Here is a 17,850-nt window from a genome sequence, read left to right on the forward strand (position 1 = left end):
ATGTGGGTGATTTTAAGTTCTCCTGCTACTGGCACTTCCACTGATCTTGGACTTGTGTATTCTCTGATGGTCTGTGAAATAAGACAACTCACATACCATTATGCAGTGTTATCTCAAAGTGTCATGTTTATGCATGATTTCTTCTTTTTGTTCTTCATGATTTGGACCAGTTTCTGTATGGCGACTGTCCTGTTCAGGCATCACAAGACAGCCATGCTTATCCACAGTCCCAGCCTCTCTCCACAGTCTTTTCCAGAGACAAAAAGCCGCCCGTATTGTCCTCTTGCTAGTGAGATGCTTTGTTTTCTTCTATGGGACTAACTCGGGTCTTTCCATTCATATGGGCTCTGTATATGAGAAAAACCTGATGCCAGAGAACATCACTAGTTTTCATTCATCTTGCTACCCAACTGTGTGTGCCGTGGTGTTGATTAAATATGATAATAGAGTTTCCAGATCTACCTGTGCCATTTCATATGTGATCATTTCTGCTTGCTTACAATGGAGATTTCTCTTGCATCTAAAAAATACTGATAAAAATAATTTTAATTGCAGGAGAGCATGGTTGTAGAATCCTTATGACTGCAGACAGTAGTCCTGATTACCCCTGGATAAAAATTTGGAAACTATTAATCCCTTTAGAGTCAATCTACGAAAGTCTCATCAAGAATAAAAGAGCACATTGTAGATGAATACATACAATATAATGTCCATAGAAGTTCTAGCAACAGAAACTACATCAATAACAAATTCTAATGTAGTAAAAATTTTTAAAATGTCACCATGTGGTAAAATCAAATTCAGGGTCTATGAATTCAAGCCCTGCACTGGGCTCCATGCATGGGGCCTACCCAACAAAGCGAAAAGAAGTTAGGGTGATGGTTCCTTTTCAGAGAAAAGGGACTGACAGGTAGACAGTGGTTGTCTCTGAGGTGTTGGCAGTATTTTACTTCTTGAACTAGATAGAGCTTACTTGTGGGTTTTCTGTGTGGAAATTTATTGACCTACATTCTTATGATGTGTGTGATTTAAAAAGTAATAAATCCACTCTTTAAAAGCTTGAGAGTGTTATAAATCAATATGTATGCTCTTAATCAGTTCTGTAAGAGCTCACGCTAGAAGGACACCTGGTTGACTTAGTTGGAAGAACCTGTGACTCTTCATCTTGGGGTCATGAGTTTGAGCCCCATGTTGGGTATAGAGATGACTTAAATAACATTTAAAAAGAAAAAAAAAGAATTCATGTTAGAAAATGACAATAAGTAACATTAAAGAGGCCCAAGGGACACACAGAAAAAGAGCCTAGAAGGAAAAGAACATAGAGCAGCTCAGCATGGTATGTCTCTAGAGCGCTTACTCGGGGAGGCAAAATTGCACTTCTGTTTTGGCAGCTGCTACCTTGAAGCAAAGTGACATCATTGGGAGCCCCTCAAAATGGAGAACAACCTATATTATCACCATGTGTCCCCCCAGTGTGTCCTCAGATTAATGATGACCTAGAGAGAAAACTCAACCCTCACTCCAAGTGAACTGCAGGGAAAATGCTCTGGTCCCTTGGGAAAGCTGTGGGGTAAAAGAAATGGAAAACATTTCCGGTCCTTAGAAGCCAGAGCCCCACAGTGCACCTCTGAGTTGATGGGCATCCTGGATGCATTTCCTGAGTAGTTCAGGGAGCCCTAAGTCCCAAACGTAGTTTGAGCTTTGTATTACTCATTTCTCTAACAACTCCAAATTCAGCGGTTTAGAAAAAACAACATTATCTAGTGGTGTCTAGATGTGAGAAATTGAGGAATGTCTTATCTGGGTAGTTCCAGCTTATGGTTTCTCACGAGGTTGCAAACAAGAAGACAGCTAGAGCTCTAGTCATCTCAGTGTTTCACGGTGGCTAGAGGATCCTGGGCCCAGGGCTCCAGGAGGTGTTGGCAGGAAGTCTCGCTTCCTCATGACCTCTGCCCCCCATAGGCGGCTCCAGGCTTAGCAACTGGCTTCCCATTGAGCCAGATCCATCACATAAGTTTGGTCACAAAAGACCATCCCTGATACAGTGACCTAGAGAGCTATGCAAGGGCATGAATATCAAGAGGTAAAGATCATTGGCAGTCATCTTGGAGGCTTCCTCCAGAGCCTGGCCTCTGGCCACCAAGGATCTATGTCTGTTCCCTATGCAAAACACACCATTTCTCAAGAGGCCCCGGAGGTCTCAGAATATAACATTTAAATCATATGGGCCTGGGGTCGCCTGCTCCCCTCCCCCCTCTCTGCCTGCCTATTTGTGATCTCTCTGTCAAAATAAATAAACAAAATCTTAAAAAAATAATCACAAGTAGATAATAAATTTGAAAACCCTTTTACTGGAAGATGTAACAGAAGTAAATATAGAGTTTGTCACCTCCTTCTCTGTAAGACCACCTCAGCTGGAGGAATACTCCAACGGTTCCTTTATTGGACACCCTGGATAGAAAGAATTTTACAGTTCCCAGAACTTCAGGTTGGTAGAAACTTTTGAAAATTGTCTTCCGGGAGACGGCATAATTTCAAGGAAACCTGGGAAAGAGAATCCAAAGATGAAATGAAAGATCTAGGAACTCGCTTATGCTTTTGTCATAGCCTAATGAATAAAACTTGGCATGAGGAAAGCAGGCATAAAAGCTTTCTAGCAGAGGATGGTTTCGATCCATCGACCTCTGGGTTATGGGCCCAGCACGCTTCCGCTGCGCCACTCTGCTTGTCTCATCTGGCTTCCTGTTTTGTTTATTAATGATGAGGATGACGTTTTCCACGTTGGGAAAATGATCCTCTTGCCCTAACTCTTTCCCTTCTCATAGGTTTGGTCACTCTCCTCTCCCCGTGCGGAAGAACCGCTCCCTCAGGACCAGGTGGCCAAGGGCCGTCCGCCCGGGGAGGGGGGGGCTGCGCTTTTCCAACCTGCCAAAAGAGTGTCCAAGCTCGGGAACTTTTTTTTTTTTTTTTTCTTTTAATTTTATTAGCTTTCTGGAGCGGCTCTTTGCTCAGAGAGCAGAGGATGAGCGAGCCGAGAAAAACCCGGTAGAGCCTTTTGGGACGGAATCCGAGCAGCCGGAGACGACCCTGAACCACCATCAATGAGAGAGGAATCGTGTTGACCGCAGCGCTTGCTTCCTCTCCAAAAGTCTCAAGGACAATTGTTTGGATCTTTAAAAAAAAGTTTTGTATTTGCTTGCAAGGCCGCAGACTTCCACAAGGACGATGCGCCCGGAATAAAGGGAATGAACCCAGCTTACAGTGATTACATGGTGGCCGCAATGTCAGTTGGACCTCGTTTGCAGGCGTTGTGACACAGAGAGAGAGAGAAAAAATAAGAGACTAATAAAGATAGGGGCTTCCATCTCTTGTGGCTTTTATGGGAGAACAGAACTCGTTGGGACGTCTCCGAACACCAGCCCCCGTTTGTCCCTGCGTCTGTGAGGACGCTCGGTGCTAGGGCCGGTCTGCACCGCTGTGAACCTCTTCTCTTCACCAAGGCCAACTCGCGGATGCGGCGCGTCGGGGAGCTCGCTCAGCCGCACGGCTAGGCGGTGGCGTGCACGCTGGTGTCTGCCTTCGCTCCGTTTCCCCGTCCGCAGTTACAGTGAGGGAGCGGCCTCTGCGGCGTTTTACTCGGGGAAAGAGTGGCGAGCGCAGCGGCGGGCCCAGGCGACGATCCGGCCCGGATTCTCCGCCGCGCGCAAAGCCCTTCCCCGCGCAGAGCTGGGGCGCACGCTGCCCTTTCCCGGGGCGCGCACCGCACAGCGCAGCGGGCGCAGGCGGGTGGGGGACGTGCGCACTGCCCTTCCCGGGAGGGAGCTGGGCGCACGCGGCCTTTCTACAGGCAGATCTGGGGCGCACGCGGCCCTTTCCCGGGCAGAGCCGGGGCGCGCACAGCACAACCCAGGGGGTCGCGGGTCGGCTGGGGAGGTTGCGCACCGCAGTTCCCGGGGCAGAGCCGGGGCGCGCACCGCTCTCTTGCGCGCCCCGCTCCTGCTACTCCGGCCGCGGCCTCCGGAGCCGGGCAGCTCCCAGACTCCAGCGTCCCCTTGCGGAGACAGACGGAGAAACATCGCTCGTCACATCGGCCCATTTCAGGCTTCCAGGGAGGCCCTCGTTTGGGCCTTCTTACCGCGGTCCGGGTGGGACGGAGCTTCCGTTGGCGCAGATTTCCTCAGGCCAAGACGGGGACGAGGGTGATGTGAAATTCAGGTTTGTTTCCCCAGACTGCACGTGAAGAAGGAGGGAGCCCAGAGGCAGGAATCAGACCGCGGGCAACCTGTTCCCCTTAAGCCCCCAGGGATACTCGGGATCCAAGACAAAACGTGATTCCTCCTCTCGGGCCTTTACCCTCCAAGATCTACCTCATCCCGTGGAGATGCCGCCGTCTTCAAAAGATGCTGTATTCTCGCAAAAAGCAGTTATTACAATATTTCTGACTGCAACCCGGAGTCAGAAATATATTTTAAATCACAGCTTAATACCGTATGAAAACAAGTATGTGTCTCTATAGAGAGTATATTTAACTGCATCCATCTAGAGAGAGAAACCAAACTTCACCACGCAACATTTTACTACATGGGGTCCATTCTGATATTTCCTGTTCCTATTGTATTCTATTTCATTTATTAAAATACCAGCCTTGACCTTTTTCCAAAATATTGACTTTACACTCATTCACTTCTGAGGACTGAAAAACACTGTCGCCTTTATAATGGTATCAGAAATGCCTTGTCCCTCTGGGGTGGGATAATGGAGTGGAAGACAGTGACCTTTTCCTGAGGGCGGGACCAGCAGTCAAAGAATTAAAGAAAAGTTTGGTTTCCACCAGCTTTTCTTTTTGGTATAACACAGTAACCGTGTTAACTCTCTGAGAGTCTATACCCTGTGTGCCTCTCTGTGTGTTTATTCCTCAGTGGGTGAAGGAATATTGCACATTCTAAAGAAGTCCTCTCTGGTTTAGCTTTTTCCACCTCTGTCCTACGTTTGTGCGGTGCTTTCTTTTCCCCTTCATCTCCTGAAGGATTTTTGCATCCATGGTTCCCTCTACTTAGAGAATTCTTACTTCATATATCTATAGGATTTACCCCCTCCATGCCTTCTTCAAGCTTTTGTGCAAATGGCGGGATCAATAAACCCAAAGGCTTTGGATAGATGCCACCCACCCTCCATTTTCTGTGAATACCTTAAAGATGCTTGTGTATTAATTTCCCTCACACTTTCCCTAGGATGAGTACTTCTCATCTTTGATTACTCTGTGTGTATGTGTCATTCTATCACTCTGTCTCTTTGTTGTAAGCGTAAATTTGTGTAACCACCACTGCAACCAAGATACGAAACCACTGTGTTACCACAAATAATCTCTCTCATGCTCTCTCCATACTGACACCCACCCGCTGCTCCCTACCATCCTTCCCTTCTGGTCACCACCCATCTGTTTTTCCTCTCTGGAATGTCATTTTGAGACTGAAATATATACACGAATCTCAAAAAGTATGTGACCTTTTAAGATTGGCTTTTTTCGTCTAGCACAGGGCCCTTGAGATCCATCTAAATGGTTGTGTATATCACTGGTTCACTCCTGGTTTTTACTGCTGAGCTGTATTTCATGGACTAGATACCACAGTTGGTGTAAGCAGTCACCCGCTGAGGGACCTGTTGGTTGTTTCGAGTTTGGGCTATTACAAATAAGGTATCTCTGAAGAATAGTGCCTGGTTTTTCTGTGGCCTAAGTTTTCATTGTTCTGGGATGGATGCCAGGCAGTGGAATTGCTGGATCGTAGAGTGAGTGTTGTGTGTAGTTTCTTTAAGAAACTGCCAAACTGCTTTCCCGAGTGGTTGCACCATCTCCCATTCCCATCAGCCATGGGCGACAGATGCAGAGTCACTCTGTCGTATCCAGCCATAGGCAGTGTCAAACAAGGCTTATTCATTTGGATGCCTGGTGGCTCAGTTGGTTAAGCATCTGCCTTCAGCTTGGGTCATGATCCTAGGGTCCTAGGATTGAGCCCCATATTGGGGCTCCCTGCTCAGTGGGGAGTCTGCTTCTCCCTTTGCCTGCTTGCTCTGTCTACTTGTGCTCTCTATCTCTCCGTCAAATAATAAATAAAATATTTTTTTTAAATTGATCTTTTACCTCTTCGAACAGATGTGCAGTGATACCTCATTATGGTCTTAATTCGCATTTCCTACCTGAGTAGTATTATTGCATATCTGTTCATGTGCTGTTTGTATATCCTCTTTGGTGAAATGTCTCTTCGTGTCTTTTGTCCATTTTCCAACTGTTGTTTTAATGTTGAGTTTTGAGAGTTCATTGTATATTCTACTGTGAGTCTTTTGCCAGATGTGTGGTTTACAAACATTTTCTCCCATCTGTAACTTACCTTTTTACCCTCTTAAGAGGGTCCTTTGCAGAGCAAAAGTTGTTGATTTTAATGAGATTCAGTTGGTCAAATTTGTCTTTTATGGGTGTGTTTTTGGTGTCATGCCTACAATTCTCCGAGCTGAGGTCCTCCAAATTTTCTCATTTTTTCCCTAGAAGTTGTATACATTTATGTTTTACTTTCAATCTATCATTTCCAGTTAATTTTTAATAGAGTGTGAGGTTTAAGTTGAAATTAATGCCTTTTTTTCTTTTTTGTCTAGGGATATAAAATTTCTCCACCACCATTTTTTTGAAAAGACTAAGATTTCCTCCCTCTACTAAATTACTTTTGTACTTTTGTCAGAAATAGCTTGGCTGTAATGTATTCGGTGATTTTGGGGTTCTCTGTACTGTCTCACTGACCTGTATGTCTATCCTTCTGTCAATATTGTACAGTCTTTATTACTGTCTGTCAAACATCTTGAAATAACAAGAGTGATTTCTTCCACTTTCTCTTTTTCTCAAAATTTGTCTTAGTTATTCTAACTCATTTACCTTTCCATATAGATTTTAGAATAGTGAGGTTCATATCTACAAAAATAACTCACCTGGATTTTGATAGGAATTTTGTTAAACCTGTATCTAACTTTGAGAAGACTTGACCTATCTGAGTCTTCAATCAGTGGACACAGAATATCTATTTATTTAGGTCCTCAATTTCTTTCATCAGCCTTTTGTAGTTTTGTATTTTTCAGCACGTCCATGTTCCAGTAGATTTGCTTCTAAGTTATTTTTTTAAGCGATGTCTGTGGAATTGTATTTTAGTTCTGGTGCCCACGTGTTTATTGCTGGTGTCCAGAAATACAATTGATTTTTGTATTTTGATCTTGTGTTCTGTGACTTTGCTGAACACACATAATTGTTCTAAGAGGATTTTGTTTGTTTTTGGTTCCTTGGGATTTTCTATGTAAACCATCATACCGTCTTCAAAGGGAATGGGAAGTACAATCCTTAGCCGGAGAGGGAGGGCAAATGTATGTTTCTAGAGAAAAATACAATCCACTGAGCAGTCTGCACCACCAACTCACAATTGGCCCAGACTGCGGAAACGTGACCCTGTGTTTCTGGGGATGCTGAGTATTTCACCTAAGACCTTACTACAGTGTCTGTCAAGTAACGCAGTACCCTTTGTCTTATATTAGAATGTGACATCACCAGGACTTGGCAGACAGATCTCCCCATCTGCCAAGAAGCTCAGTTGTGAGTGTGAAGGACTGAAAAGCTAAAGGTCCCAGGTTTTGACACAGTGAACACTTCACTCAATAAATATCGTTTCCAGATCCTTTTCAGAAACACCCTGGAGGGATATCTAGAGGGATAGCTTTCTTATACTCCTTGGACTGTAAGCTTTTGTACTGTGCTCCTGGGGAAATCTCTATCAAGAGGCACTGAAGTCCTTTTCTGCTTGGAAGAGCATAGCAGATCTCAGCTACTTTGGCTTAAGGTTGCAGGTGACTGGCTTTTTGGTGTTTTCTTACTTTAAACAGATAAAAGTTGTCAAAGTGGAACCCAAATTTCTTTTTTTGAAAGATAAAACTTAACAATCCTCTGATCCAGGGAAGGCAAGGACCACAGTGCCTGGACAGGGACTTGAACCCTGGACCCTCAGATTAAAAGTCTGATGCTCTGCCAACTGAGCTACCCAGGCTCCAGAAAGGGTTTCTCTTCCAGGCACATAAATAGGATCGAGCTTAATAGTGTGGCAGATTCATCCTTGCATTCAGGAAAGGCACCTGAGCAGGTGTTTAACCTCTATAGTCAATGCACCCAGCCCTTGTTTATGTTTTCTGTAGGTAGGTAGAGAAGGAATGTAAATGGCATCAAGAAAACAATCCTTGGGGCACCTGGGTGGCTCAGTGGGTTGAGTCTCTGCCTTCAGCTCAGGTCATGATCTCAGGGTCCTGGAATCAAGCCTCACATCGGGCTCTCTGCTCAGCGGGGAGACTTCTTCCCCCTCTCTCTGTCTACTTGTGATCTCTCTGTCAAATAAATAAATAAAATTAAAAAAAAAAAAAAAGAAAACCCTTATTTGGGTACTTGTAGAAAGGGAAAATAAACAGAAGAAACCAACAGATGGCTCCCAATAAATATTTATGGAATACATAGTGAAATCTGTCAGCTCTCATTTACTGGGCACCAAGAAACACCAAAAAGGAAACACAGAGGAACAAAGAAACAACAAAAATATAAATGAATAATAAAAAACAAGAGAAGAAACATGGAAAGCAACCAATGGAGAACAATGGTAAGAATCTGCCAAATTTGGTAACATCTACCAATTTTTTTCTTGGTGCAAGAAAAAAGCAAGACATTAAAAAGGAAGGGAGATGTCTGGTGACCATGAATGGCCCAATGTTGCACATTTCACTGATGTTCTGAACCCCTAAGAGAATTTTTACAACTTAATATTCCCTCTTACAATTTTCCCTGGACACGTAGTGCTTTTCTTCACATGTTCAAATTCTTCTGAAGGGTATTGTGACTTGTATCAAAGGAATCTAAAAAGCTCAGTAATTTAATACTTAGCAATAGCCACTGAGAGAGAGGGAGGGAGATAGAGACAGAGAGGGAGACCCCTTCTTTAATCTTCTGTGGAAGATTTTGCATTGATCCTTTATCTCCTTGAATTTGTATTTCCATTCTGTGTCTCTCATAGATTTTTTTTATCTCAATACCGTCATTTTGTATTTAGTCTTTCTCGATATTCCTACCATACTTTTAGGTATCCAATATAAGTATAAACATTGAAATCTGACGTTATTTCCTGTGACCCCAAATCTATGTTAAGAATACTTCTTATGGTGGCACCTGAGTGGCTCAGTGGGTTAAAGCCTTTGCCTTTGGCTCAGGTCATGATCGCCAGAGTCTTGGGATTGAGCCCCTCGCCAGGGAGCCCGCTTCCTCCTCTCTCCCTGCCTGCCTCTCTGCCTACTTGTGATCTCTGTCAAATAAATACATCAAATCTTTAAAGAATACTTCTTATGGACTGGGTTGTATTTGCATCTACCTGTAGTGCAAAGTAATAGATAATTTGAAGACCCTCTTTCCTGGAAGATGTAGTGGATGTGAATGTAGAATTTGTTTTCCCCCAGTTACGGCCCCCACAATGAAATTCCGTAAGAGGCCACCTCAGCTGAAGGAGGCGTCTGACTCAGGATTTCCAATTGTTCCCACATTGGAAATCCACAAGGACAGCGTTTCCACAAATCCAGGCCAATGTGCCACAGTCAGATGAATCTTCGTTTACAGAAATGTCTTAATTTACCAGAAGGGTGAGATTTTTCTGAGAAAAGTGAGAATGTGGGATTTAGAGCTGTACTTCCCTGGCAGACTGATTCTCAGAAGGTGAATTTTCTGTCACCGTTTAATTAAATAGGAAAGATCTAGAAGTAGATTTAGTTAAACTGTTTGGATAGAGTTCAGCAGAAGTTGCTTATAAAACTGACGGTCAAGGACGGCTTTGACTTGTTGATCTCTAGACCCCAAGGCAGGTATATCCTCGCTAACATGCGATTCCAGTATCATGATTAGTGTTTCTAGTGTGAAAGTGGTTTCATTCCTTTCCCTGAGTCTTTTTCCTTCGTCCTTCCTCGATCATTCCTCCTCCCTTTCCTCAGCCTCTTGAAACCCAGTCCCCTTGAAAAGCAGGTGGTTCCAGCAGCTCCTCCAAGTTCATGCCTTCCCGATCCACCCAGGATGCAGATCCCGAACCCGCTTCCTGAAGCCCATATGGCCCCAGAATGGTCCAGGAATTGCATGGCCCCATGCCCCGTGAGAGCAGCACTATGCACACACCTGACTGGAGGCTGTAAAATACTGCCCACCAAATCCGGATTTGAAATCTCTCCAGTGCATTTCCCCAATCCTCTGATGGAGAGTGTGACAGAGAAGCTGGAGCGCACAGGGACAGTGAGATTCCTGTTGTCACATGTCCTCTCCTGCTTTCCCAGTTGGCAGGGCTGGCTGCCCTCGAATTCCTGCCTCCTTTCCTGTTTGCCAGTCCCTACTTGTTCTTTGGATCTCAGTTCCCACGTTACCCATGACCTCCTTCTAGAAGCTTTTGCTGCCTCCTCAAGACCAGCTTTTGAAGCTCCTGGAATATCCCAGGATTCCTGAGATTGTCTCAGTTTGATGAATAGCACTTATCGCGTGTCGTATTATCACTCTTGTATGTTCCCTCCCTGACTGTTAGCATGCTCAGGGCTCAGTCCTTCAGCACCACGTAGAAGCAAATGTCTCTTTCCATCGTGGGCTGCTCCCTCAAGCTCCACATTCACTTATGCACCTGCCTTCTTCTTGGGAATTTATACCTGACCTTGTCAAAACCCGAACTCCTGGCCTTCCCCACCTGCCCCATCTCAAGAGGCAGCCTCTCCAGCTGAAGACGCTCTTTGGCTCCGATCCTAGAGTCCAGCTCCCAGCTCCACCCTCAAGATGTATCCACTTCCCCACCTTTGCTTCCTCCTCCTGTTGCCATCACACGAGAAATCTACCATCACCTCTTGCCTAGATTTTGGCAATGGACTCCGCTGCTCTCCGGCTTCCTATTTCCCCTTGCCCCTTTCCTGTCTGTTCTAAACATAGAATGAATGGAAAACTCTCCAAGGGCTCTGCTCCGATTCCAGGATGGAAGCTGAAGTGCTTCCAGCGACCTGGGCAGCCATGCCCGCCCTCTCCTCCCCTTCCCCTGCCGCACAGCCTCCCGCTCCTACTCGCCTGTGCTCCACGAGTGCTCCTGCCTGGAAACTCTCCCCACCCCTCCTCCCAATATATGCCTTACTCATTTCCTCCTGTTTTAGAGTTCTGCTCAAATATCACCTTCTCAGGGAAATCTTAACCTGCTCAACACATTTAAAAACACTTTTTAAGGAGTCATCCCTATTATCTTCCTGCTTTATTTTTAATGAGGACGTATATATTTTTCATTCATTGGTCTGAATTTCTGATAAGAACGCAAACTCCACAAAGACAGAGATTTTTGCCCATTTTGTTCCCAGCTATCGTTCTGGTGTCTAGAGGCACACATGTAGCTACTCGCTAACAGTTTGTTGAGTGAAGGTTGAATGAATGGCCGGTCACTTACATAGGAAACACTTGACCAGTGAGGCTTCTGCAGGAGAGTGTGTAAGCAAATTTCAGGAGCTTAACCCCGAACGGGGACAGAAATGGGCTTTTCATAGGTAAAGCGTTCCAGATTCTGTTTATAGGGCTCCTGGTTGGTGTATAAACCTGGGTGGCTAACGGTGGGTCTTCTGTCTAATCGCGGGGTCCGATGTGCTAGCCAGTGCCCATGCAGGGGTTAACGCTCGCTCGTGCAGGGTTGAGCACCTGACATCCCTAGTCCCATCTGCAGAGCTGCAGGCTCATTAACTCATTAGTTCACCCCCTTCCCAAACCTTCAGACTGGGCCTGCATAAACCCTGACTTCTGAGCCCCTGGTGTCCAAGGGTAAGGGTATAAGGCATGAGGCCCCAAGGCGTGGCAAACTGTTCGAAAGACGACATGTCCTGTGAGGCTTCCGAATGCTGCGTTTAGAGATTTTACTCATTTGGTTGTTTAGTATTTGGGAAGAGTAATGGACTCCCAGAGTTAAAAACGCCTGGGTGGCTCAGTTGGTTGAGCAGCTGCCTTCGGCTCAGGTCATGATCCCAGGGTCCTGGGATAGAGTCCCGCATCGGGCTCCTTGCTCGGCAGGGAGCCTGCTTCTCCCTCTGCCTCTGCCTGCCTCTCTGTCTCCCTGTGCTCGCTCGCGCTCTCTCCCTCTGTCTCTGAAAAATAAATAAAATCTTTAAAAAAAAAAATTTTAAAAAAAATGATTACACAGTGACGTTTCCCGTGTCACCTACCTACCTACCTGTTCCTACTTTGTCCCCCAGCCCCCACAGGTTCTGCTGTTCTTCACTTCCAACCTCTCCTTCTGGAGTTTACCCACATTCGTGTAACTTTGTTCACTTGTTCTGGGCCTTGCCTTTGGTACTTCACAATACAGGTTGGAAATCTTTACGTGTTCATTCAGAGGAAGTTTCCTTGTCTCTCTTCATGCTGTTTTATATTTTTAGTGTGAAATATAACAGGTAAATAAAATCAACATCTGTGCTTAACCAGGAACATCTGACTGTCACTTGCGATGGTGATCGGTGTGTGCTGACACCGAGAAGTTGTGTGTGTCTCTTCCCTATAACCTCTGTCCTCCATGTGCTCCCAATGCCCCCAGAAAAAACTCAGTCCTGACTTTTTACATTCTTAATACATTTCACCATGTGCACATATATCCCTCAACAATATAACCTAATTTTGTCTGGTTTTTGAAACGTACATAAGTATCATCATCTTAAATGCTTCCTTTGTGTCTTTCACAAAAATCTCTTTGTAAGGCTCATCCGTATTATTTTCTGCAGCTCAGACCTGTTGTCAGCTGCTGAATAGCACTGGACACTGTTTATCCGAGTGAGTACAAATGTTCACTCCGGTTGTTCCCAGTTGTTGGCTCTATGGACAACAAACACTACGTGAAAATTCTCCTACGAGTTTCCTGCCGTACACGTGCACTTATTTCTCTTGGGGAAAGATCTAGGACAATAGGGTATGCACATCTTCGGCTTACTAAAGCCCAGTTGTTTTCCACAGTCTCTGTGTCACTTTAGACTCTCAAGAATAGTGATCAAAGTCATCACTTCACATCCTTGCCAAAAATTAGTACTTGTCTATTTAATTTCAGCAATTGTGGTGGAAGATCCATAGCATCTAATTATAGGATCAGTTTGCGTTTTCCTGATTTCTGACAAGGTTGCTTGCTGACAAGGTCGTTGTTTTCTAGTAGGTCCACAGGGGCGCCTGGGTGTTGGTTTTGACTCAGGTCATGATTTCATGGGATGCCCGCTCCACAGGGAGTCTGCCCGAAGATTCTCTCCCCGTGCCCCTCCCCCAGCTCACACGCAGGAGCACATGCTCATCCTCACTCCCTCTCTCTCAAATAAATAAATAAATCTTCAAAAAATAATAAAATAGGTCCACAAACTCTGTGGCACTCCTGTCATCAGAAGGTGGTCCGAATACCCTCTCCTTGCCTGAGGGTCACAGTGACCAGCTTCTGAAGAGCAGAGCGAACAGAAGAGACACTGGTGACATCGCAGGCTAACCGTTCTCCGCCAGGCTCCTGTCCTCCCTCACAGACATCACAGTCATAGAAGCTCTTTCTGTATTCCATGTTCCGTATTCTCATGCTAGTCCTGTCGGTTATGTATGTGGCAAATATCTTCTGCCATTTTGTGACTTAGATTCATCCTTTCATAGTGCTTTTTTTTTTTTTTTTAAGATTTTCTTTATTTATTTAACAGAGAGAGAGATCACAAGTAGGCAGAGAGGGAGAAGCAGGCTCCCTGCTGAGTAGAGAGCCTGATTCGGGCTCGATCCCAGGACCCTAGGATCATGACCTGAGCCGAAAGCAGAGGCTTTAACCCACTGAGCCACCCAGGCGCCCCCAGGAATTAGTTTTTATGTATGGTATTTTTTTTTCCATGTAGATATGTAATTATGCCGGCACAATTTATTGGAAAGTCCTGCCTTTCCATACTCTTCTCTTATCTATCTACCTCCTGTTATTACGCACAGAATGTGCTCCTTCTTGTCCCATTGAGCCATTTGTCTGTCTTTGCACAAACACTGCACTATCTGAGCAGTTAAGGTTTTTTTTTTAATTTTATTTATTTATTTGATAGAGAAATCACAAGTAGGCAGAGAGGCAGGCAGAGAGAGAGGGAAGCAGACTCCCTGCCGAGCAGAGAGCCCAATGCGGGGCTTGATCCCAGGACCCTGAGATCATGATCTGAGCTGAAGGCAGAGGCTTAACCCACTGAGCCACCCAGGTGCCCCTGAGCAGATAAGGTTTTAAATGAAGTGTGGTTTGTTTTTTGGTTTGTTTGTTTTGAGGTAAAATTGCTTAGATTTTAGAAAACAGTAGTTTAGAAAACATTAGTTTCAGGTGCACTGCATAATAATTTGATTATCTGTGCACCATACCAAGTTATCACAATCCTAAGTCTAGTTATCTTGCCTCATGACACAACTGACACCCTTCGCCCGTCCTCCAACCCCCTCCCCTCTCTCAACTGCCAATCTGTTCTCTGTGTCTGAGTTTTGTTTTGTTTGTTCATTTGCTTTTTTTTGGATGCCACAGAGAAGTGAAATCACACAGTGTTTCTCTGACTACTTAGTTAACTTGACCTGTGTGGAATGTGCTGGGTCCCCTGCGGTAGTGAAGCTGCCAGGAAGCTTTGAGCGAGGGGCTGGCGGGGCCTCAGGGATGAAGAGGGCTGGGGACCGGGCCTTGGTGCGACGGGGTCGGCTGTGCCTCCGTCCACACTAGCCAGGCAGAGGAGCGTGCAAAGATGGCACTCGCCTTCACCTCCACCTCCGAAGGAATTCGGCGGGCTCCCATCCTCCAGCAGACACTTTAAGATTAGCAAATGAATCTCCATCACAGAGAATCCTGCCAACTCTAGGAGGAGTGAGTCAGCCTGGGGGCCCTGGACAGAGCCCCTTTAGCTTCCAAAGCCAGATGTTTGGGGGCCTCCATGCTCTAGTGCGGGTCCCGAGGTGGGACACGAACCCCTCTCTCCTCGGAGAAACTCCAGGCCTGTGAGCTTCCTTCTGTGTGTGTCTGCTCCCCAGAGCTGGGGTTTTGGTGAGACTGCGTCTATGCCTCTCCTTCTCATCTGTGATGGCCTATTTATCCCTTGTGGAGGAGGGAGTTAGGCTACCTCTCAGTTCTTTTTCCACGGGGATCGTTGTGTTGGCTTCCAGGTAAGCTGGACTAAAACCAACGTTCCAGTTTCGTGGACAGCTTTGAGTGGAGAACACATGAGCACATGACAGCAACGAACCTTCGCCTGGCTTGAAACCAGACTTAGATTTCCTTTGTAATGTGTTTGCTTTGGGGATGTCCCTGATCTGGGCACATCACTTGAAGGAAAGGCCTACTTGAAGGTAATGAATTAAGAAATAAGCTCAATTCCCCCATTTTGGTAGGGGAGCAAGCTCACACTTGCTGACCGTGGCCCGCACCTTTGGAGAGTGTTCCTGGCCTACACTCTCAGCTTTCTACTTCCCGTTATTGTGCTACCCTACTGGGGCATCTAACCTGCCAGCCCACCTTCCAGACCAGATTCATGGCCCAGGAGCTTATGAAGCCAATGTAACTGATGGCGGACACCATCACGTGACATCTGCTGGCTGTTCATTATCATTCTCCCCTTTCAAACTACGTTCGACTGCTCCTTTTCCGTCTCCAGGACATGAGATCATATGACCCATTTATGGTAAGTGGGATAAGAATAAAATAATACCCAAAACTTCCAAGTTACAACCCTACTGGGAAAGAGTTGTCTTTTCCTTTCTGCTGTCTTGAAAAGGGATAAGATGCCTGGATGTCAGACAGAAACGTGCTTCGAGGATTGTGCAGTGACATGATTGAGAGCCTGTGTGACATGATTGAGAGCCTGACATCTTGGCGTTCCCATGCCCAGGTAACCCTGGGCTGCTCCTGTCCACAGTCTGGATAACCACTGATCTGGGCCTGTTGTAAGAGATACTCATAATCGTCATGGAAGCAACCTCTTTGAATACAGAGTCGAACCTGACTGCAAAGAGGTCCATAAAGAAAATCAATCATGTATAACAATTAACCTCAGTATGTTAAAACTCTCAGGTAAAGAGAAAACTGTAGCAGTGATCTTACATTTATAAAAACTAACAGGGCTTCTGTTGTAAACAGAGACAGGAAACTGATATTCAGCAGAGACCGAAGTGAATGAGTGATTCAATAAGTTAGCAGTTATCTCCAAAGCAAGCTAAGGAAGAAAATGCCAGAATAACTATGTGTGAAAGTCCGGCATCCAAAACTGAAATCCAGCGTCTAGTTGCTGGAGAAGATTGAGGATGTCAAGTTAAAAAACTCCCAGGATAGTGGTGTTCGGTACAGACATTAGAAATTATTGTGGGGAACCATATCCTGTTTGAAAATAGCTATATGAAGAAGAAAAATAGGACTGCTATACAGTATCACTATAATCACTATACATTTTAAATTCATTTTAAATACATACATTCTAAAAAGGAAGTTATATACCCATGGCTGGAACAAAACAGAGAGTTGGAAGAGTCACCTTGCAAAGATAAAGCACCTGTGTTCGTCGTGGTCTTGTTACTACAGCACGCTTCCCTGGTCAGTGAAGGTTTACTGAGCAAGAACTCTGTTTCTCCTTCTGCTTAGCTTCCACGAAGTGAGAAAAGTCCAAGGGTGAAGCTTACCTTTAAGGTGATTATTGAACATCAAGGAACCACTAAGTACAAAATTCCATGTGAATAAATGCTACAGAAATTCAAAGAAAAAAGAGATGAGTGCTGAAAGCAGCTGATGAAGGCGAATCGTCACCACCAGCCAAGGCTATGTGTGTGCCAAACCAGAACATGGAGTCTGAGAGGCAGGAATTAGGAAGGAAAGTAGGAAGGTATTCCGATTGGAGTCAGCATATGGTTAAAGTGTTGGGAAGCGGGCGAGAACGTGGGAACCGACCGGCTGGCTGAAATGTATCTCAAAGGGCACGTGGTGTCTGCTGTCCATGTGAACAGGCTGAGAAAGCAACACGAGCAAAGTCATAAGGTAGCAGCTCAATGACAGGCTCTTACACTTGGGATCCAGGTTTTTTTTTTTTAACATTTTTTTTTTAAGATTTTATTTATTTATTTGACAGAGAGAGTTCACAAGTAGACAGAGAGGCAGGCAGAGAGAGAGAGGGAAGCAGGCTCCCCACTGAGCACTGATCGATGCGGGCCTCGATCCCAGGACCCTGAGATCATGACCTGAGCCGAAGGCAGCGGCTTAACCCACTGAGCCACCCAGGCGCCCTTATTTTAACATTTTTTAAAAAGATTTTATTTATTTATTTGACAGACAGAGATCACAAGTAGGCAGAGAGACAGGCAGAGAGAGAGAGGGAAGCAAGTTCCCTGCTGAGCAGAGAGCCCCTGAGATCATGACCTGAGCTGAAGGCAGAAGCTTTAACCCACTGAGCCACCCAGGTGCCCTGGGTTCCTGGTTTTAAATCCATTGCATAATACACTAAAGTACGTTCCTTTTCCAAAACCATTCAATTTGTTTAGTTATCAAATGCTTTTCAAAAAGGCTTCCAACTCCAGCACATGAGGTCATATGACCCATTTGTGGTTAACGGGATGGGAGTAAAATAATGCACAAAACTTCCAGGTACCCCCCTGCTGGGAAAGAGATGTTTTTTCATTTCTACTGGCTTGAAAAGGGGTAAGTGATTATAAAACAATGCAGAGGCATCACAGGAAATTTGGAAAAGAGTAACTGGTCAACTTAAAATCACAGGTTTCTGAGATAAATCTTCATATTTTCAGGC

The 17,850-nt window shown here is 45.2% G+C and overlaps 2 non-coding genes and 1 pseudogene across 2 annotated transcripts; 1 reads left to right on the forward strand and 2 right to left on the reverse strand.

Moving 5' to 3' along the window:
- Positions 1-571, forward strand: LOC116589454 (annotated as a pseudogene).
- A 2,083-nt stretch (positions 572-2,654) lies between these two features.
- On the reverse strand, positions 2,655-2,726 carry TRNAM-CAU. Its single transcript has one exon. It is a non-coding gene; the product is annotated as a tRNA-Met (tRNA).
- Positions 2,727-8,002: 5,276 nt separating this feature from the next.
- On the reverse strand, positions 8,003-8,075 carry TRNAK-UUU. The gene has a single exon. It is a non-coding gene; the product is annotated as a tRNA-Lys (tRNA).
- Between the last annotated feature and the right edge of the window lie 9,775 nt (positions 8,076-17,850).

This window comes from Mustela erminea, chromosome 4, assembly GCF_009829155.1.
Source record: "Mustela erminea isolate mMusErm1 chromosome 4, mMusErm1.Pri, whole genome shotgun sequence".
Classification (NCBI taxonomy): domain Eukaryota; kingdom Metazoa; phylum Chordata; class Mammalia; order Carnivora; family Mustelidae; genus Mustela; species Mustela erminea.